The 23343-nt window shown below is 46.9% G+C and overlaps 1 long non-coding RNA gene across 1 annotated transcript; it reads right to left on the bottom strand.

Annotated features, from left to right (window-relative positions):
* Positions 1-5726: 5726 nt before the first annotated feature.
* On the bottom strand, positions 5727-23136 carry LOC133772984 (uncharacterized). The gene is made up of 4 exons (XR_009867840.1): positions 22999-23136; positions 7272-7501; positions 6300-6362; positions 5727-5902 (listed from the first exon to the last, which is right to left on the bottom strand). It is a non-coding gene; the product is annotated as an uncharacterized LOC133772984 (long non-coding RNA).
* Positions 23137-23343: the final 207 nt, after the last annotated feature.

Below are 23343 nucleotides of genomic sequence, written 5' to 3'. Positions count from 1 at the left end.
GAAATGCTTGCATTCCTGGGGTCTCTCTGCGGCACAGGGTGGGGCTGTCTCTAGAAGCAGGAAAATCCAGGTCGTCCCGCACTTTTCTGTTACTGTTGGACTGCTGCGGTGGTGCAGTGAGTAAGAAGCAATTCCTACCTTCCTGTATCTTAGGCAGGCTGTCCCGAATGTCAGCAGGCAGACTGCAGTATCACGCCAGCTAGCAACACCTGCTGTATGAATAAGAAATCAGAGTGAAGTAGTAGAACACAGTAGGATGTGTTCCCTTCAGGATCTTAGCGAAGGGGCTTCTGAGTGAGTAGCAGCTGCAAAGAGGGAAGGCAGAGAGGGGGCAGTGTCTGAGCTCAGGCTGCTGCAGCAGAACACCATGAACCGGGAAACTCTGCCTCTCCTGCTGCTGGAGACTGGAGGTCCGGCGTGAAGCTGCCTCTTGCTCACAAGCAGAGCCTTTTCCCTGCGTCCTTCCTGGCGGAAGTGGTGCACAACTCCCCTGGGCCTGTTGTGTGCAGTCGCAATCCTCGGCCATGGAGGCTGCATCCCATGGCCTGATCACATTTAGAGTTTTTGGTCTTACATTAGGGTCTTTGATCTATTCTGAGCTAACTTAGGGTCTCAAGCGTGTTGAAAAGACTTCCCTTTCCCCACTGAACGATCTTAGCACAATTTTCGCACTCACTGGTCGTGCTTTCTGAGCTCCCTGTTCGACTCTGTCTGCCCTTATGCCAGGACCTCACTCTTTCAATCTCTGTCCCGCTGCAGTGAGTTCTGAATCAGGGTGTGTGAGTCCTCCAGCTTTGCTCTTTTTCAAGTTTTTTTTTCTTTTTGACTGTCTGGAGGTCCCCTGAGATTCCATATACACTTTGGTGGGCTTTTCTATCTTGGTGCTTGGATTTGGAGAAGCGCTGGCCCCTCTGCTGTCTTCCACTCTGCTGCTCTAGCCCAGGGAAAAAGGGAAACTCCCACACCAGTTTCTGTCACTCCCCACTTTCCACTGCATCATGACTCGCCTCCTGTGCTAATCACATGTCCTTTTTCTTTGAGAAAACAACGTCACCTGAAAGTCACAGACATGAGCGCATTTGCCCATTCCACCACTCACCTGTCCACAGAACCCCCAATCTATGCTGGGGGACACATTTGAAAAGTCTCAGAATCTTCAGGTCACAAAATGGCTAAAATACAGGTGGGATATGGGGCAAGCAGGCAGTACAGCCCAGCTGTGTCACCTTATCTCCTTAACTGTGGGCTTGATACGCCCGCCTTCCTCGAATGTACCTTCTTCTCCAGTACCAGGACACGTGCTAGGGCCCCACCCATGTGTGTGTTCTATTAAGGTACCACCACCTACTCAGAAAAACAGGCTGGGAACAGGGCGGAGGTCTCTGCCACAGACCACGCCAGGGAGTGCAGCTCTCTCTCTCTTTCACAGGCAACCCTCCAGCTCAGTCATGCTGGGTGCTCCTCTGTGTGGGGCAGCCCACACTGATGAGTGAATGTGTGTTTTCTCTCATTGTTCAATAAACCCTATTCCTACTTGTGTATGTTACAATGTCTGCACTTAGAATTCTTATTTCTGTGTGAGGAAAGAATCTGGAATAAAAATTAAGACACTTGGGGCCAGCATTGTGGCAGAGAAGGGAATGGATGCCAGTTCAATTTCCGGCTGCTGCACGTGGTGCAGCTCACTGCTAGTGCACCTGGGAAAGCAGTGGAGGATGGCCCAAGTCCTTGGGCCCCTGCACCCACCTGGGAGATCTGGATGAAGCTCCTGGCTTTGGATCGGCCTAGCTCTGGCCATTGCAGCCATCTGGGGAACGAACCAGTGGATAGAAGATCTCTCTCTCTCTCTCTCTCTCTCTCTGTGTGTCTTCCCCCACCCCCCGTAAACTGTGCCTTTCAAATAGATAGATACATCTTAAAAAAAAAAAGAAAAAAAAACCCAAGAAATTAAGACACTCATCCCTGTATCAAGTGAAAGTAAAATGGGAAAAAACAGTCTGGGGAGGTCAGGCTAGCTCCAACAGAGAGTGTGCCCCTTGAGAAGACCCCAGCAAGCGGGGAAGGGCCTGGGGAAGCCCTGGGCAGTAGGACACAGCATTGCTCCCAGCAGCTGGCCTGGGACAGGTGATCTGCATCATGGAGAGGGGGAATTGTTGGGGAAGGGCTGTGCTTGGGCCTGGAGAGACAGGCAAGGGACGCTCCTTCAAAGACCTTATGAGGACTGACACACAACAAACTAGCTACTCTGTTTTTCCTCATTTCAAAGAAAATATTCTCACTGTCCTCATTAAAAAGCAGTGGTACTTACAAGATACCGTGGTCTGACTTCTGGGTCAGAAGCTACAAACTGCATGTGGCATCCCCTGGTCAAAATGCCAAAGCATCTCCAAGACAGAGGAATGGGGAGCAGTAGTGCAGACAGACACGGGATGGGCCAGGCAGGAAATGGAGCCCTGGCTACTGCCCTTCAGTCTCCAAATCTGTCCCTCTGGATATCCTGATTCCTCTTCACCATGTTCCATGCCCTGGATCCTCCCATGAGCAAGTTCTTTGCTTACTGGGTCCCCTACACCTGGGATGCACATGTTAGGTGATTGCTGCTACATAATAAAAATAAAGTTAGTTCTGATCATAACAACCAGTTTCAGCTAATGCACTAGTGTTGCTGTTTTGCTCAAGGAGACTAATGGGAAAAAAAAAAAAAAAAAAAACACTGCGAATTTTATAGATGTCCCAAGTGGTACCAAAACCAGAAGCAGTATAAATTTTTTAAATGACAACATTAAAATTTGGCAAGTTTGTGGAGCAATTCCTATTTTGTTTTTAAAATGGCATAAATATGTTGGTATCTGTTTTGGAAGTTTTTCATAAAGTTAAGGTTGAATATACTTATTCCAAGAGAGAGCAATTACAGTCCTAGATATTTGCTCCAGAGAGATGAAAACGCATGTCCTCAAAACTGTTTGTATGAGAATGCTGGCAGACTGTTTGTTTACAGTAGTCAAGGGCTCTGTCAAGAGGAGGAGTGCGAACACTGCACGCTGAGCTCCGTGGAACAGTATCAGCAACATGAAGGGGCTCATCGGCAGCAGTTGTCAAGTTCAGCGGCTCAGACGCCCCCATCTCTCACAAGAGTGCACTCCCATCTCACTCTCCTGACTCCAGCTTCCTGCCAGTGCAGAGCCGGGGAGTCAGTGGTGATGACTCAAGTAACTAGGTTTGTGCCAACTTTGTGAGAGATCAGGAGTGAGTTTATGGCTCCTGGCTTTTGCCTTGGCCCAGCCCCAGCTGTTGCAGGCATTTCGAGAGTGACCAGCAGATGGGGGTGCTGGCTCTCTCTCTTTCCCCCTGTCAATCTCTCTATCTCTATTTCTATACCTCAAATAAATAAAAACTACATTAACTATTTACTCTTGCAGTAGCATGAATGAGCCCCTAAAACACAGATGAATTCTGTGGGGACAAACAAACCAATCATGAAGTGCTTCTGCTGCATGAATCCATTTATATGAAACTTCAGAAAGATAAAATTATCATAGTGATGAGACTCAGAACACTGTTTTTTAAAGATTTTATTTATTTATTTGAAAGGTAGAGTTACGGACAGAGAGAGAGAGACACAGAGAGAGGTCTTTCATCCACTGGTTCATTCCCCAGATAGCCACAATGGTTAGAGCTGAGCTGATCCGAAGCCAGGAGCTTCTTCCAGGTCTCTCACATGGGTGCAAGGGCCCAAGCACTTGGACCATCTTCCACTGCTTTCCTAGGTGAATTAGCAAAGAGCTGGATCAGAAGTGGAATAGCCAGGACACACCTACTGCACCACAGAGCCAGACCCAACTCAGAACAATATTTGCCTTCGATTGACTGGAAGGAGCATAAGGGAACCTGCTGGGTAATAGGAATGTTCTACATCTACTTCTCAGAGTTGCTTTCTTTCTATATACAATTGTCAAAAATCATAGACTTGTAGGGCCGGCGCTGTGACGTAGTGGGTAGAAGCCACCGCCTGCAGTGCCGGCATCCCATATGGGCACCCGTTTGAAACCGGCTCCTTCTCTTCTGATCCAGTTCTCTGCTATAGCCTGGGAAAGCAATGGAGGATGGCCCAAGTACTTGGGCCCCTGTACCCACGTGGGAGACCTGTAAGATGCTCCTGGCTCTGGCTTCGGATCGGCCCAGCTCTGGCAGTTGTGGCCAATTGGGGAGTGACCCAGTGAATGGAAGATCTCTCTGCCTCTGCCTCTTTGTAACTCTGCCTTTCAAATAAATAAATAAATCTTTTTTTAAAAAAATCATCCACTTGCATGCTTAAGACTTGTCAATTTATTGCCTCTTAATTATACCTTAATAATGTAATTTATCTCTGGCCCAATCTCCGCTCAAATACAAAGAATGTTAAGAATCCTCAGTAAGTGCAGCAGGTAATTCGTGTGTGAGCTACACCATACACAGTGGATATTAAAAATTTTGATAGGCTGTAACTTAAACAGGTCCTCTATAGCATGATCCAAAGTGTGGGAGAGTAATTTATTGTAGATACTGCCATATGGAAAGCATGTTTCGCGGTCGGCAGATGACTTTGAGAGCTCTGTAAATCAACCTTCCTGTTGCGTGGCTTTCATTTTCAGAAATGCTCTCAGTTACTTCATTTTTCTGTTTGATAAGGAAGTGATAAAAAGATGTAACTTCCTTGTCTCCTGGCCAAAGACTTAATATATACCATGAGGCAAGGGGGCACCAATGCATGGGCAGGCACAGAGCCAGGAAGTGTAGCCGATCCTAGTGGGGAATGGAGCAGACCTGAGATGAAATCCGAAGGGGCCGAGCCTCCCTAGCTCCGGGAGCTACTGCATTATGCTTCTCTCTTTTGTTCAGCATACATGTTTAAACAAAACAATGATTCCTCTCTGCTGCCTACTTTACACTAACCCCCAGGGCAACAACTCAGCCACCATTTTTGTGCAGGAGGCAGTCACCAGATCTCCATGTTGAGCTTCTTGAGATTAGCAACAACTTCTCCCCTTCATCTCTCCCTTTATCATCTAGTAGCTATAAGATAATTAATAAGATCTTATTCTTCCAATGTAATGTTCTACTTTTTCCTTAAATTTTGACTGTTCTACTATGTCTACCTTTTCATACCATATAACTTTTTTTTATTTATTTATTTGAAAGGCAGAACTACAGAGAGAGAGAGAGAGAGAGAAAGAGAGAGATTTTTCTACCCACTGGTTCACTCCCCAATTGGCCACAACAGTCAGGGCTGGGTCAGGCCAAAGCCAGGAGCCAGGAGCTTCATCTGGGTCTCCCACATGGTTGACAGGGGCCCAAGCACTTGGACCATCCTCTGCCGCTTTTTCCAGGCCATTAGCAGGGAGCAGGATCAGAAGTGGAGCAGGTAGGACACAAACCAGTGCCCACTTGGGAAGACATCGTTGCAGGCAGGGACTTTGTCCCCTGCACCACAATGCCAGCCCCTACATAGAACTCTTCCATATGAAACTGCTTTCTGATGCTCATAATCTTGGTTCTATGTGTAGTTACATATTCAATATCTATCTTGTTAGGGTAGTGGGAAGTAAGGAGTGGTGAAGAGAAACTATTTGAATGAATAAGAAATCTATGAGCATCCTAATCTCTACCAGAGGACAGATGTATTGCTATTGAAAGGGAGCAGGAATGAGTCCTGTGGTGTTGGACTGGAACTGAAGATACCTGCATGGACTCACAGCTTCCAATACACAGCCAGGAACAAATGCAGACGCGGGTAGACACTTGCCCCTCTGTCCATGGAGAGGTGCAGGAGCAGCAACATCACAAGAGCACTGAGCACATCGACATCCAGTTCTCAGTTTTTAAACAGCAACTACTCTCTTTAGAGAAGTGACTGATTTCAGGTCTGAGGTAGGGAGAAAACAAAATGAAGGTGAGAAATTTTATTGTGTCAGAAAGTATTCAAAGAATAGTGTGGACAAGTCAAAAGTACCCAGAAGTCAGAGCAGAGTCTCCCACTAACCAAACTTGAGATAACCTGAGCATAAAGAAAACCCACAAATTATAGCCTATTGAATAAAATGGGAAGCCACTAATTCATATGTATATAAAAAAAGAATAAATTGAAAGCCTGATGAGTAATATTTGGGTAGTGCTACAAAATGCTGAGTGTCCTTGAAGGAAAAAACAATAACCTGACTGGAGAAGGCTAGCAGACAACACCTTCGAAAACAATTGAAATCAATGCCACCGACAGGACAAACCCCCTGCCCCCAGCTGTACTGAGAGAAACACAGCCTCACCTCTGTGGTGTTCCAGCCAAGGATCACAAGCTGAGTCACGGGAGGGAGAAGCATCAGACAGCCCTAAAGGAAGGAGTGTTCCACAAAACAGCTGAAATGTAAACTTGGAAACCATCATTGTTATAAAATACAACAGAGGGGCCAGTGCTGTGGTGTAGTGGGCTAAGCCTTTGCCTACGGCACCAGCATCCCATATGGCTGCTGGGTCGAGTCCTGGCTGCTCCTCTGCCGATCCAGCTCCTTGCTGATGGCCTGGGAAAGCAATGGAGGATAGTCCAACTGCTTGGACCCCTGAACCCTCATGGAAGACCCAGAAGAAGACCCTCAGCTCCTGGCTTCAGATCAGATCAGCTCTGGCCATTGCGGCCATTTGTGGAATGAACCAGCAGATGGAAGACCTTTCTCTCTGTCTCTCCCTCTCTGAATGTAACTCTATGTCTCAAATAAATAAAGTCTTTAAAATAAAAAATATAATAAAATACAAGGGAAGCCTGAGATTCCCGAATATGAGGAAATAATGTCTATTTTATATAAGCAACTCCCCCCCACTATATATAAACAAACATATTCCTACCAAGCACAGCAGTTCTACTAAATAATGTATGGGAATTTCATTTTAGAATAGAAAATCACTTCAAAATATATGCATGTTTCATGAGTGCTTTAAAGTAAGATCTTGTGAAAATGTTAAATTTTTCATTCTCATACATCTGTAGATGTTTGTCTGAAGATATGGTATTTAGCCAGAGAAGTCCATAGAGAAATGTCTTCATCTTGTCTGTGTGGACAATAACCTGCATTCCTGCTCTGTAACTAACAAAAATAGGATATAAATCACTTGGCCTCATGAAGGAACTATTATTATCACTAATAAAAAGGGTGTAGACAAAAGTATTTTAACCATGCATACATTTGTATTCCTTTTCTAAAGGGCAACAAATATCAACATCATGTAATGACATAAGAACTTACCAATTGTTCTGGCATCAGACAAAGAATGTTCATTGCTGTTTTGTCATCTAAGGCTCCCAGGTTCTTGAAGATTCTGTTGCAATCATCTTTGCAGGCTCTTGATTTTGGCCCCTCAGATCCTAATGGGCTGGAATTTCAGGGCCATCCCCGCTTGAGAGTCTTCAAAAACAAGACATCTCTCTACCGTTCACTCTCGGAACCTGGGCCTTGCCCTGTCTCTGAACATGGCCCTGTGAGAACAAGCAGGCTGCAGTTACATGAGAAATAGACACACACGGCCCAGGAGCTGTGAAGTGGAACTCACAGGCCTCCTGCACCCAAGACTGTGTTCCAGCTCTCACAACTGCTACCTTTGGACTTGTTCCTGCCAATTTGGCTTTCTCCACAATGATTTCCACCTGGCTCTGGTACTGGTGATGGGACACTTTTTAAAAAAGATTTATTTACTCAAAAGGCAGAGTTACAGGGACAGAGAAAGAGAGAGAGAGAGAGAGAGAGAGAGACAGAAAGAGAGAATCTTCCATCTGCTGATTCTCTATCCAAATGGACACAAAGGCCACAGCTGGGCCAGGCCTAAGCCAGGAGCCAGGAACTCCTTCCAGGTCTCCCATGTGGGTTCAGGGACCCAAGCACTTGGACCATCTTCCACTTCTTTCCCAGCTGCCTCACCAGAGAACTGGATCCAAGATGGAGAAGCCAGGACTTGAACTGGCACACATATGGGATGCCAGCGTCACAGGCAGCAGCTCAGCCTGCTGGGCCCCAATGCCAGCCCTGACCGACACTTTTCAAGTCACAATCTTGGCTTGGGACTTTGTCAATAACAGTCCTGCTTTACTGTCCCACCTCAAGCTGATTCTAGCTGATTCTGTTTAGGAACTTAACTATTAGCTGCCACAATGCTCTCTGCTCCAACTACCCTGGCTCTTTCCTTGGACATCTAAGTCCTGTGGGCCATAATGGGACCCCTATAACATTCTTTCCCTGCCCATTCCCTGAACAATATTTCTTGTTTCAAGTCAACTCAGCTTTGGTGAATCATTGCTTGGAACGCCTCCTACCCTGATTGGCGACTTCATGTTTGCAGAGCATTGCATTTTATAAAGCATGGTCACCTGCCTGTGGGAGGTAAGCACGCAAGGGTCCACCATCTGTCCTAAAGACAGAGCCACAATTCTAAGAAGTTAGCAGACTTGCTCATAGGAATATAGCTAGTAATGGACAGAGTAAGGATCAAGGTCCTATTTGTTTATAAGATTTATTTATTTATTTAGAAGTCCAGTTTAAGAGATAGGGGGTAAGACAGAGAGAGAGAGAGAGAGAGAGAGAGAGAGAGAGAGAGAGAGAGAGAGACAAAGACAGAGACAGAGAAATATATCAATCTTCCATCTACAGGTTTACTCCTGCAATGGCCAGGACTGGGCCAAGCCAAAGAGGAGCCAGGAGCTTCATTCAGGTTTTCCACATGGGTATAGGGACCCAAACAGTTGGGTCATCTTCCACTGCTTTACCAGGCCAGTAGTAGGGAGCTGGATTGAAGTAGAGCAGCCAGGACACAAACCCATGCCCATTTGTAATGTAAGTATCACAGGTAGCGACTTAATCTGTTATGCAACAATACCAGTCCCTGGGGTCCTATTTTTCTTCTTCAAGCTTTTATCTATCTATGCAACTATAGCTACCTAGGTTGTAGCACTTTCCTTGGTTAAAGCAGTAGTGCGGGAAACACATAGCCTCGGATGTTATGGATCAGAACAGGTGCTATTTGCAGACATCACACAGTACTAAAAACCTTCCTACACTCTTTCCTGTAGCCAGACAGCATTTACTCTCCAAAGATCCTATTCTCTTGTCTTTTAACTGAATAAAGGGTATTAGAAAACTGTAAATATCTTGGGACTGGTGCTGTGGTATAGCAGGTAAAGCCACCTCCTGCAACGCTGGCATTCCTATGGGCACTCGTTCGAGTCCTGGCCACTCTACTTCTGATCCAGCTGCCTGCTAATGGGCTGAGAAAACAGCAGAGGATGGCCCAAGTGCTTGGGCCCCTGCACCCATGTGGGAGACGCTGAAGAAACTCCTGGCTCCTGGCTTCAGCCTGGCACAGCCCAGGCCATTGTGGCCATTTTGGGAGTGAACCAGCTCATGGAAGATCTCTCTCTCTCTCTCTCTCTCTCTCTCTCTCTTTCTCTCTCTCTGCCTCTGCCTCTCTGTAACTCTGCCTTTAAAATAAATAATTTTTTAAAAAAGAAAACATTTTAAACATCTCATTTTATCAATAGAATCTTTGGAGAAATAGCAGCAAGTAAAATGGTGCTCTCATAGCCCTTGGGGTAACAAAAGCCTCAGCTGTAGTCCTGCCTTGGGAACTAACTGGCTGTTTAATCTGTTTCCAACTTTGTAAATCCAGAATATTAATACCTAGTACGAAGTGATATAGTACTTAGTACAAGTAGTAGGTACTCAGCACTTGGGAAGCAATGTGTGAATACATAGCAGCAAATTCTCAAAACCCGAGGAAGGCAGGGGCTGTGGTGCAGGGGATCCTGCACTGGAATGCTGGTCTGAGTCCCCACTGCCCCATGTCCGGTCCAGCTTGCTGCTAATGCACCTGGGAGGCAGCAGATGACAGCTCATGCACATAGGTCCCTGACACTCATGTGGGAGACCAGGACTGAGTCCTGGGATCCTGGCTTCAGTGTAGCCCAACCCTGGCTCTTGGGAGCACTTGGGGAGTGAACCAGCAGTGGATTTTTCTTTTTCTCTCTGTCTCTCCCCTTTGTCACTCTGTCAAATAAATAAATCTTTAAAAACAACTGAAGAGTGGTATGTGTGCATTTTCCAGACAGAGGTGCTGCATGATGGAAGGCTGTTGGGCCGTCTGTGATCTGATGTCAGAGTCCAGACGCCCAGAGAATGGGGTGAGGGGAAGAAGCATGTGTGTGTGCACGTGCAGGTGTGTGCATGCGTGTGTATTAACTTGAGTTAGGAAGAAAACCTTAGCAATTTGAAAATTTAAGCCTTTCATTTTACAGTTGATGTTTTTACTGATGTAAATACATGAAATACATGTAAATACATGAAAAATTGAAAGAAGGCTCAATCAGACAAGCTTATGGTCCTCTACAATGGTCAGTAGAGGAGATACTAAAATCACCATTTTATCAAAATATATAGAATATGTGAATAAACATATTTACAAACATAAATATACAGACTTCTGTTTAGAAAAACTCTTTGGGGAGTTAACCCCCAACCCCGGCCTAGTTGGTGAGCACCAGGCTGGTCCTAGGCTCCGTGCTCAGACCTGCTGCTCCACAGTGAGGAACCCCGGCACTGTCATGTGGCCTCACCCTCTCTGCCCCTGGAGAAGTGTCCAGCATCCCTGTCTGTCTGTGGCTTTCTCCTGCCTTCCCCACTTCCACAGCTCCACAGCAGCATCCACCTATGGCCAAACAGGGGCAGGAAAGTGCGCTGTCTGCTTTGCAAACACGAGTGTTCTCTGAGGGTAATAACTGGGATTTATGCCGATTTTTCTCCTGCTTTAATTAGTGCCTAGGGATTCTCCACTTCAGATTTCCTCTAATAGCTAATAACAGGAAAACAGGTGCCCGTGCTCATCGGAAATGCCAGGAAAACTGGCAGGACCCGAGAAGCTGTTGCAACTTGAGAAGCCAGGGCCCAGAAACAGCCACGTTTGATTCCACAGAGATCCGTTCACTGATGACCTCGCTTCCGACACAGCAGCGACCTCCGACCAGAAGCCACAGCTGGGTGCCAATAGGGATCAATGCTTTCGTTCCTCTCACCTTCATACCTTGGGATTCTTCTTTGCTTTGAGATTCTTTAAGAAAAAGAGATTCTTAAAGAAAAGTTAGCAAATGGAACTCTTAAAGAAAACACAATTTTCTCCCAGAGAAAAATTCTGAGCACTTAGGCTGTAAAAATTCAGTTGCAGAATGGTGAGAATATATATGCATAGAGTAAAAAGAAAGATGAAATGTGGTTTCCTGCCTTCCTGCCTCTATCATAAATCAAATGAAATTGGGCTAATCATCCAACTTCTGTGAGGTTAAAATTCCTATCCTAGTTCAAATAATGAGTGCTACACAAAATCATGGCAAGAATCAATTTTTATATGAAACTTAGAAAAACCATATAATATGAAGAACTCACAGCACATTCTCCATGCTGCCTTGTTTGTCCCTGGAATTCTCTCACCATCCCTCATCACAGACAGAAGCCAAGCCCAGTGCCCACCAGGCACCTCAACTCCAGGAGGCCGCGCCGCCTGCCACCACGGGGGTGAAGACGAGATGCTTCCACGTTTTTGAGGCAAAGCTCCTGATACCTGTCCTGCTGACCATCGAAACCGCCCCCTCACTGTTCTCTCCCCTTCACCACAGATGACTACCCAGGCAAAGCAGAGGCAGGCCTTTTAAAAGTCGTGAAGAATTATTACATATGTACCAGAAAGGTTGCAATAATCCATTTAAAATAAAATAATTTCTTCAATATTTAAATGCTTTCTTCTGGAGATAATTTTTAAAATTAAGGAAAAGAAAATAATTGTTCAATGTTGACCTAGGGAGATGCAAAATACTTCGATTTGAATATGAGATCAAAAATGTTACCCAGCATCATCTGGTAGACAGTTCTAACACTTTCCTTCCCTCAACTCCAAAAAGTTCTTTCCAATAGCACAACAGCTGCTGGTTCATCCCTGAGCAGCGAGAGCCACCCTGACCCCCAGGAGCCAGCTCTGGGTTCCTGCCCTGGACCCCAACAACCCAGAGGACATTGGCATCAGCTACGGACCAAGACCTGCAGGGGTCATCGTGGAACACAGAGAAAGCATGAACACTGGCAATGCCACGGAACACCAGGTGTCCCCTCTCCCGGCTACGGCGAGGGTCACTGCATCTTTATAGGTCATAGCTTCAGCCCCGGTCTAGTCCTCCTTCCTCCCAGACAAGATAAAACTGTCCCTGCTTCCAGAGAGGGCCTCTGCAGAGCTGTGGTTCCTGGAACCTCCCCTGCTGCACACCAGCCAAGTCCCATGAGCATTGCTGCTGCTGGGACAGCCCAGGGTCCCCTCGGGACATGTCGTCTCCTGAAGCAAGCGATCAGCACCCTGGCGCCCTGGTGCCCTGGTGATGTGTGGCTGGGGACAGGAACACAGAGACAGGCCACAAAGGCCACACACGAACATGTCACTTCTTGAACTGGGTGGACATTACGTTAGTGTCCATGTATTAAGACATGAAACCATACATTCCTTTTTCACATACTTTCTCACATGTGTGTAACATTTCATGACAAAAGTTAGGTTTAAAAGCCTGCATTCGATACAGTGATATATTTCTTGGCAGAATCATGTACAAATTTCAATAATTAGAACTAAGTCCTTGTACAGACATTAACAGAATGGTGGAAGGAAAAAGGTGCCATGGACCAATACACCAACATGCAGGACCACCCCACCCACACCATGTTTCCTGTCTGAATCCAGACCACCGAGCTCATTAAAGTGGCAGATGAAAGGACAGAGCACACGTGTGTTTATGTCACTGAGGAAGATGTTGAGGGCTTTTCCTGTTGGTTCTTTGCTTGGAGGAACCTAAATCTAGTTGGTTTATCAATAATCAGGGGCTTTTCCATAACAAGGAGTGGTGACAGGTGAGATGATGCTCTGAGTACTAAACCAGATGACCTGGCTGCACAACCCACAGACCGTGAGCACCCCACCTGCCAACAAGGTGTGTGAGTGCCATCAGGGTTCTGATATCACAGCAAGCAGCTGCTCCACACTGCACAGTGTTCAACCCAATCAACCTGAGCAGGGACACTCTCGGGAACTAATCTCCCTTTTTGAAAAGTGGCTTCCAAGACCAAACTGGCATGCTTTCCAAAAGCATAGCAGAGGAGCATTTGGAGTGAACTTGTGTGATTGTCCTCAATTTTGAGAGCTTAGTGGTGGCCACAATGACGTACTGGTTAGAACACTCAGAGATTTTCCATTCAGATGATTAATGTGTGTGATGTAAATGGTAAAAAGACAGAGAACAAAGGGGCCCCTCCTGTAATGTAAAACATTTTCTTAGCCTAGCTTGGAAACCAGCCTGAGCTAAAAAGCAACTGTGATAATAAAAGAGACATTAAAAAGTCATTGGTTAGTCAGGAGAAAAGCGGGCGTTGGCGCCAAGGTTTCCCAGAAGGCCACATGGCTGGAGTTGTTTGTGGCCAGACACGGGAGTGCAGTAAAGACAAACAACTTTTCCCAACAGACAGAATTTGTTCTCCGTCCCTTAGAAGTCACAACTAAATTGGAGAAATGAGAGATAAGAAGGCAGGATATGGTCATCCAAAAAAAACCAAAAAACAAAAAACAAAAAAACCGCTTTTCTTAAATGACCTTATACAAACTTTCCAGAGGGGCACAAAACCCCAAGATCACCTCTCTTTGGGGCTTTTTTCTTCTGAAAGATCTCACCCAGCTGCTTTCCTGAGAGCTCTTTCTCTGCTCCTTTCAGTAAATGTCTTTTTGCTGAAATTGCCTACTCAGTTTGTTCAGTTGTTTCATACTTCATGGACAAAGTAAGTTATTGGGGCTCAAATCAGCTGTAACATCTTAGTGCATTGGCTGCATCAGCTGTAACATGCGGACTTCAAAACTAAGCACAGAGACGATGCCAGGTGTCCAACCAGCTGCACTGTCCACCCCTGTGTAGGTGCTGCCTTGCTTCTTTGGGACACAGATGGCTTTGTAGAGCTTGGGGAAGTACATAACACATCTCTGGATGCCAGGTTACAAGGTGAGCTGTGTGGAAGCAAGATAGGTAGTAATGTAGTATAATAGCTACAGTTTCAAATACTTCATTAATGCCCACAAGTATTCCTGTTGAGTGTGTGGCAGCAGTGAGGATGGGCAGAGATAGGCATGCAAACAGCTACACAACACAGACTTGTGCTGCCTGGGAGGCGCTGTATTTGTGAGCCCTATCTTGCACCAGCAAACCCAGCCAAGGAGCTGTGGAGAGTGGTGCATATGCTTCCAGGTTTGTATGAAAGAGGACAGGAAAGAAATCACTGAGGCCAGTGCCAGTGTTGCAGAGACATTCTTCACAGTCCTTTTAAAAGTCAGATATAGGGGCTGGCACTGTGGTGCAGTAGATTAATGCCCTGGCCTGAAGTGCCAGCGTCCCATATGGGCGCTGGTTCAAGACCGGGCTGTTCCACATCCGAACCAGCTCTCTGCTATGGCCTGGGAAAGCAGTAGAAGATGGCCCAAGTCCTTGGGCCCCTGTACCTGCATGGGAGACCTGGAAGAAGCTCCTAGCTCCTGGCTTCAGATTGGAATAGCTCTGGCCATTGTGGCCAATTGGGGAGTGAAACATCGGAGAGAAGACCTCTCTTTCTCTCTGTCTCTGTGTCTGTGTCTCTCTCTCTCTTTCTGCCTCTCCTCTCTCTGTAACTCTTTCAAATAAATAAATAAATATTTTTTTAAAAGTCAGATATATTGATATATCAACTAGTTACTAGAATTATACTAATTCACAAGGAAGACAAGAATTAGTGCATGTAGACTTCTCCATCAAGTATTTAATTTCTACAACACTCAGGATGTGCACTGCAGTACTTTGTTGGTGCTTATAGTGCAATCCACTTCTCACTGCACCTTGACTCTGTGCCTGTGACTGCAATTCTTTTCATGCAGTAGGTGAAGGCCCCTTCCCCTCCTTGGGCCCTGAGACTCCCTGCAGCTGAGAGAGCATCAGCAGACTACAGCCAGCAGATCTGCTACCTCTCTTGCTTCTCTGCCATGCTGAGAGCATTCCCCGGGCAACTGAATCAAAGGGAGGAGATGCATGTGCACCTGAGCCCAAGGGGAACAGGCAGCCAGCACAGGCAGGTCAGCCTGAGAGCCCCAAAGTTGGGAGCCAGCCAGCAGCACCACAAGCCATTCACCAATCAGAGGCTGACCACAGACGTCTGAGAAGTCCAATCACCAGCCGAACAGGAGAGTAGAGCACTGGCTTTCTTTGATGCTGGAGTGAGGGCCTGGGAGATAAGGATCAGCCTCTAGAAGCTAAAATCACCCCCCCACCCCCCAGGGAGACTCCCCCTGCAGCCTTCTGAAGGAATGCAGCCCAGGAACCCTTTATATAGCCCTGGCTTCCAGAGCTGCAAGAGAGTGTTGAGAAACCTTAATTCCACCCAGGGCCATTTGCATAGTTATAACATCATTCGCAAGCCATACAAAAGTATGAACTTAAAAATTAACCTGATATATAGATTTATTGAATTTCAAGCCCCGCCTGCAGTGGCCTTCGCAGGGCCAGACCACATGATTCTGTAGGCCTTAGATAGCCCACGGGCTGGACATGCCCCAGCCTGCTGTAAGAGAAGACGTGTGTGCTACCTCGAATCACAAAGTACATGTGGGTGTCACAGAAGCAACAGGAGACGACACAACACACTCCAGGTTTCTGGGGGTTGTGCTGTGAACACGGCTTCAGAGAGATCTGACTATGCTTCAGCCTGTGTCCCTAAAGGTGACCCAATTCAGCTGAGCTGGAAGATGTGCCCAGTCCCAAACCCCAGATAAACTTCTCATTCATCTCCCACTGTGCCTTCTGTAGGTATCCACGTCCATACAGCCCCCTCTGTTGGTCCCTGAAGGGACTCCCAGCCTCTTTTCTGTCCCCTCTTTTCGCTTCCTCTTAGTCTGTTTTTGGTTCCTCTCTGTCCTCCATTTAAAAACCTCAGTCACCTGTCTTTGTGGGGGTAGAGCTCAGTCTACACTGGGGTCCCCCTGCTGCGGGAGTCAGAACAAGATCCATTTGCTGCCTTCAACATGTGCCCAGTCTCTTCTCTTGGACAGTAACAATTCTGCTAAGACCACTCCCACGAGCTCCTGTCTGTGGTCATGGAGTAACTCCACTCAAACACCTGCAGGGTCTGCTAAACCTCCCTGAAAGCACATTATTATTTTAGATCAGCCACTGATGCCCACTGGGGCACAGGGCAAGTGAACTGCGTTCTCTGCCACCCCATGCTTTCCTGGCGGGGCTGGGACAGCAGCCTGGCTTAGTGTTTTACAGTGAGTCCATCTCCTTTCTTTCTTTCCTTTTTTATATTTATTTTATTTATTTGAAAGAGTTACAGAGACACATAGAGCCAGAAAGAGAGAGGTCTTCCATCTGCTGCTTCACTCCCCAAATGGCTGCAATGGCCAGAGCTGAGCTGTTCAGAAGCCAGGAGCCAGGAGCTTCTTCCAGGTCTCCCATGCAGCTGCAGGAGCCCAGGGACTTGGGTCATCTTCTACTGCTTTCCCAGGCCATAGCAGAGAGCTGAATCAGAAGTGGAGCAGCCAGGACATGGTGGCACTGTAGGCGACGTCTTTACCCACTATGCCACAGCACCGGCCCCTCCTTTCTTTTTAATATTTTATTTATTAACTTCCTAAGATAACATGTGTTTAGTTTACATTATAGTCACTAAACAAAGAATTCCTCCCCTAAATAAAGAGCTCAACAAATGAAGTGAAAAGACCATAGTCCAACATGAAAATAGGCATGGACTGTGCACCATATATGTTCAACTTCACTCTCATAAAGTCAATTTTAAAATAGTCACAAAATCATTAAAGCTGTAGTAGTATATAATTCCTGTCAATTTGGTGGACAAATATTTAAAAGAAAGTTTGACAAAAGACTGTATTTCCTGCAAAACTGATATGCTCAGGCCCTTTTTAAAAAAATTTTAAGTACCTCATGTAAGGGAGAACATGCAGTATTTTCTGGCTTATTTCATTCAACATATCTTCCAGTCCCAATCATTTGGCTGAAAATGATATAATTTCATTATTTTTTAAGGCTGACGAATATTCCATTATGTGTATATACCACATTTTCTTTGTCTGTTCATCTGATGATGGACAGCTTAGTTGATTCCATATTTTGGCCGTTGTGAACCATGCTGCTGTAAACATGGTGGTACAAGTATCTCTCTGATACCTTGTGCTTATGTCTTTTGGGTTTACACCCAGTAGTGGGATTGCTGGATCACATGGCAAGTCTACTTCTGTTTTTTTAAGAAATCTCCATACTGTTTTTCACAGTAGCTGCTATAATTTACATTCCCACAAACTCTGACAGGGTGAGGTAATATCTCACTATGGTTTTGTGTTTGCTTTTCCCTGGTGACTAGTGATTTTGAGCATTTTTTTCACTCATGTATTGTCTATTTATATTTCTTTTTTTGAGAACTGTCTATTCAGATTATTTCCCCATTTCTTTTTCAGAAAGCTTTTATTTATTTACTTTGAAAGGCAGAGTTACAGACAGAGAAGGAGAGACAGAGAGAGGTCTTCCATCCACTGGTTCACTCCCCAGATGGCAGCAATGGCCAGAGCGGCACCGACCCAAAGCCAGGAGCCTGGAGCTTCTTCCGGGCCTCCCAGGCAGGTGCAGGAACCCAAGCACTTGGGCCATCTTCCACTGCTTTTCCAGGCCATAGCAGAGAGCTGGATAGGAAGTGGAGCAGCCAGGACACAAACTGGTGCCCACGTGGGATACCAGTGCCACAGGCTGAGGGTTAACCTACTATGCTACAGTGCCAGCTCCTCCCATTCCCAACAATTTCTTAACTGGGTTGGTTGTTTTTGTTGTTGTTGTTGAGTTTTTTGAGTTGCTGATATATATAGGATATGAATCCTTTGTCAGATAAGCAGTTTGCAAATATTTTCTTCCATTCTGTCAGATATATCTTCACTCAATTGTTTCCTTTGCTGTGTAGAAGCCTCTGAGTTTGAAATAATCCCGTTTGTCTAATTTTGCTTTTGTTGCCTGTGCTTTGAGGTCCTATCCAGGAAGTCACCACCCACACCCGTGTCTTGAAGTGCTTCTCTGATATTTTCTTCCAGAAATGTCATCGTCTGAGGTCTTAAATTTAAGTCTTTGGTTCATCTTGAGTTGATCGTTTTATATGGAATCTAACTTCAATTTTTTAAAAAATTATTTATTTTAAGGGCAGAATTACAGAGAGAGAAGAGAGTGAGAGAGAGAGAGAGAGAGAGAGAGAGAGAGACTCTTCCATCGCTGGCTCACTCCCCAAATGGCCACAAAGGCTGGGCCTGGGCCAGGGTGAAGCCAGGAGTCGGGAGCATCTTCCAGGTCTCCCACATGGGTGCAGGCACCCAAGCATCCCCAGTGCACAATCAAGGAGCTGGACTGGAAGTCAGTGGGGACTGTGGAATTCTCCCATGGTTAGAGCTATTGGTGCTGGCAGCCACAGTACCTTCTTCTTACCTCTTCCCAGCAAGATGGCATCACCCAGTAGTGTAGGTCCTGGGGTGCAGCCAGTGGCAGTAGTCAGCAGCAGCGGTATGTCTCCCTGCTATTCTGTTCTTTAACTGAAAAGCTCTCTCAATCAGTCCCCTGAGAACACAAGCCTTGCTTTGTTTTTCTGATATTTTCTGTGGCTGAGACAAGTGCAGCTCCTCAATATACAGTTGTCTTGCATCCCTCCCCGTCTGCCTTTCATGAGTGCACAATGAAGGTTGTGCAGAAGGGAAAAATCACTTTCTGCCTGAGGTAGAGAAGAAACCATGGCTTTTACGCTGCACAGACCAGAACTCAGTTCTGTCTCTGATACTCTCTTGATGCATGTTTGTGCAAATTACTAAGCCCCTGTGAGCTTCATTTTGATTTCCTCTGCTGTAATATTAGGATAATAATGATTTTAAAAACCAGTAACTAGGTCTGCATTGTGTAGTTGGCTAAGCTGCTGCTTACAAAGACAGCATCTCTCATCAGAGCACTGGTTTGAGTGCTAACTGCTCCACTTTCAATCCTGCTCCCTGCTAAGGGCCTGGGGAAGCAGCAGAAGATGGCTCTGGTACTTGGGCCCCTGCCACCCACATGGGCAACCTGGATGGAGCTCCTGGCTCTGGGCTTCAGCCTGGCCCAGCCCCAGCCAATCACTGCAGACATTTGGAGAGTGAGCCAGTGGATGGAAGATCTTTCTCACTCTCTAGCACTCTGCCTTTTGAATAAATTAAATAATATTTCTAAATAAATAAAAGCAATAACTAACTGTTGTTGACCACATGCAGACAAACCCTCGGGTTTTTCAGACTCATTCATGTAACCCTGAGCAGAGCTTTGAGGCTCTTTCCTTTATTCCTGTTTCACACATTTAATGAACTAGGTAACAGAGATAGAGCCACTTGCCAGTGATGAACTTGGATTCAAAGCCAGTGTGATGTAAACCAGGCTGAGATGGGGTCGTGTGTCCACACTGGCCCAGTTGGCCCATGATGTCATTCACAACCTACTGGACAGGTCCCCCCAACCCGTTTCCTCTGGGAATAGACTGGCCAGCTTCTTAACCACACTGCTCCCTGCCCCTAGGACATGAGCTCTCCAGGGATATTCTAGGGCCTTTTAAAAATGCTAGGGTTCATGCACCTTAGACTTGGGGAACACGTCAGAGACTATCCAGGGAGCTTCTCTGTTCCTCCTTGAGAACCCTGAGATCGCACTTGCTGTGAGCAGAGTGCTGGGACCACAGGAGACGATGGGAGGATGAGGGTCAGAGCTGGGCACCCCTCCCTACTCTTGGTTTCGAGAATGGTGATGGTCTGAGTTGGAGGGGGAAGGGCAACAACACCTTTTAACCACCAGGTCCAGAGTTTGACTTGCTGCAGAAGCCGCCTGCTGGCACTCTCTGAACCAAGGCCATCAGCACTGACTGAGGGCTAGTGATGGCTCTGCTTGTTCCACAGCAAATCTGCCTGTGACGCACAGCTGAGCTGCAACGCAGCTTCCAGTGGGATGCTGACAAGTGTTCTGGGGTCCTTGGCAGCAGGGAGGAAGGAGCATGCTGGAGCAGAACTCAGGGGAAATGGCTCCCCTGCTCTCAGGAGAGCAACTTGACAGTCAGGTGAAGGGAGGAGGCTGTGGTGTCCAGGACACATGGGCCCAGCAGACTCAGGACAGAGGAGCTGCCTTGGGGTTGGCCACTGGCAGCCACATACAGCCTCTCAGTGTGTCTACACATAGTGTATTTACATAATCTCTCTCTCCTATCCTACTCTGGGCCTGTTAGCATCAGGCATCATAATGGAAATACATGTCAGACGAGAACTAAAAGACCTCACATTACCCTGAGGTCTCTTGCAAGAAGAGATGGTAGAGAAGTGAGGGAGGCAGCAAAGTCGATTGCGCTGAATCAGCAATCTACAGTAGCGCACAGCCCCAGTTTCTAGAAATTAAAATGTTTGACAGAGAAGTTTCCACCTGCACCATTTCACTCCTGTCTTCTTTTCAAACTAGAATTCTAAGAATCAATTGATGCAGCTCTTTCATGGTACAAGGAGACAAGTTCTGCCCCACTGGAGCCCAAGGGTCCCCCAGCACCAAAAAAGGGAGTTGTGAGGATGAAAGCCAGTACCAGTCTGCACAATCAGAAACCAGACTGGCGACCTCAGCATCACCTGCAGAGTCTCAGGGAAAACAGGGTGGTTGTTGAGGTTGACTTCCAACCACTCCACAGGGAAGATCTTCCCTAAGAGTCTTGTGGAGGAGGCCAGCAACATGGTACCCACATCCTCAGTTGCTCTCATCACACACAGGCTTGCTGCTGGAGACCCCAGAGTTTCTACACTGAGGGAAGGAGGGAGGCACAGCGAGCAAAGTGTGTGTGCTGGGGTGAGGTAACCCAGCAAAGAAGCTGCCAACTCTGCAGAGCCTCCCACATGTACACAGGGCCTCTCAACCCCCAGACAGCCACACATGCCTCCTCACGTGTGTCCTCTCCATCCTGATTGGGCACACACGCCTCCTCACATGTGCCCTAACTATCCTGGACAGTCACACACGCCTCTTCATGTGTGTCCTCTCCATCCCCAGATGGCCACACATGCCTCTTCATGTGTGTCCTCTCCATCCTGGTTGGGCACACATGCCTCCTCACGTGTGTCCTAACCATCAGGACAGGCACACACGCCTCCTCACGTGTGTCCTAACCATCAGGACAGGCACACACGCCTCCTCACGTGTGTCCTAACCATCAGGACAGGCACACATGCCTCCTCACGTGTGTCCTCTCCATCCCCAGATGTCTACACACAGCTTCTCACATGTGTCCTAACCATCCAGGATGGGAACACACGCCTCCTCACGTGTGTCCTAACCATCCAGGACAGGCACACACGCCTCCTCACGTGTGTCCTAACCATCAGGACAGGCACACACGCCTCCTCACGTGTGTCCTAACCATCAGGACAGGCACACATGCCTCCTCACGTGTGTCCTCTCCATCCCCAGATGTCTACACACAGCTTCTCACATGTGTCCTAACCATCCAGGATGGGAACACACGCCTCCTCACGTGTGTCCTAACCATCCAGGATGGGAACACATGCCTCCTCACGTGTGTCCTAACCATCAGGACAGGCACACACGCCTCCTCACGTGTGTCCTAACCATCAGGACAGGCACACACGCCTCCTCACATGTGTCCTCTCCATCCTGGATGGCCACACATGCCTCCTCAAGTGTGTCCTTTCTGTCCCCAGCCAGGCGAGCAAGGTGTGACCAGACTTTACAGCACCACGAGGGGATTCACTTTTATCAAGCCACAGAACTGGGCAGCGACAGAGCCAGCATCTGGCCCAGACCCCCTGACTTTAAAACCATGTCCTCTTCCAAATTTTATATCGATTCATCAGAACCTGCTACATGGGACCAGAAATTGGAGCAAATGTATCTGTGTGGCTATTTCTGCTTGGTTATTAAGAAAACCTACTCCTAAAAATAAATAAACTTTGGGGCCGGTGCCGTGGCACAGTGGATTAATCCTCCGGTTCTAGTCCCCGGCTGCTCCTCTTTCAGTCCAGCTCTCTGCTATACTTAGACTGGAAAGATGGCCCAAGTGTTTGGGCCCCTGCACCTGAGTGGGAGACCCGGAAGAAGCTCCTGGCTCCTGGCTTCGGATCGGCGCAGCTCCGGCCGTTGAGGCCATTTGGGGAGTAAACCAACAGAAGTAAGATCTCTCTCTCTGTCTCTCCCTCTCACTGTCTGTAACCCTACCTCTCAAATGAATAAATAAAAATCTTTTAAAAAATCAATAAACTTCCTGCTAAAAGTACAAAATAAATTACTAAACTTTCAAATTATCTCTGAAAATACCCCTTGGTAGAGGTAATGTATTAGTTGGCTTCCTGTTTAATAAGCAGTTCTGAGTCATTGGTTTTAGAAACTTGTTAGTCATTTTGACTGGAGAGGGGTACGGCATAGCTCAAGTGCAACAGACTGAACCCCTGCTGGATCACACTGGGTGTCTGTCACTCAGACACCAGGAAACATGTCAATCCACTGCCCTTCCCTAAGAGCCCCTCCATGGATTGGCACAGCCACAGACAGCACAGTCAGGATTCTTGACATGGTCTGAGTTTCTTGAACCCTCATCTGCTTCATCAGAGCAAGACCAGAACAAGTGACTAGTGAGTTGCCAATTGTGCACGGCAAATCATACTCATGGGAGGTTGGCACGAACACACAGTGCCGTTAAAGCTTTGTAGAGAGAATTGCAAAAGGGTGACTGCAGCTACAACCAATGTTTCTTTCACTCAGCTTAAAACCTCACCATTTGAAGGGTGAAGGTTTAGCACACTGGATTCTTGTTAAGAATGAACAATTGTGCCACTTGGCCATCCTACCTGATGTCCCACGATGTTTCTGAGGGCTCTGTGTGAGGACTGAGAATCTGGCTGAGCGATGTTCCTGCTCACGGAGTTTCTGAGCCCCCAGAGACACCAGAGCCGCCCTGGGAGACCCAGTGTCCCCCTGCAGTGGCACCTGGCAGGTCCCGGCTCCACAGCTTGCAGCTTCAGGGACGGTGACTCAGCAACTTCCACAGCACCAGGAAGTCTCTTTCTCCTTTGACTCATTTTGCTTGAACTTCAAGGCTGCCTGAGAGTGATTACAAGCAAGAGAGTGGAAAACTAGAGAGGGTTCAAAAAAAGGTGACTGAAGTCATTCAAAGTGATGAGTAAGAGACAATG

The sequence above is a fragment of the Lepus europaeus genome, chromosome 13 (assembly GCF_033115175.1).
Source record: "Lepus europaeus isolate LE1 chromosome 13, mLepTim1.pri, whole genome shotgun sequence".
Lineage (NCBI taxonomy): Eukaryota > Metazoa > Chordata > Mammalia > Lagomorpha > Leporidae > Lepus > Lepus europaeus.
Note: the sequence above shows the minus strand (reverse complement) of the source record. Positions and strands in the feature narration are given on the sequence as shown.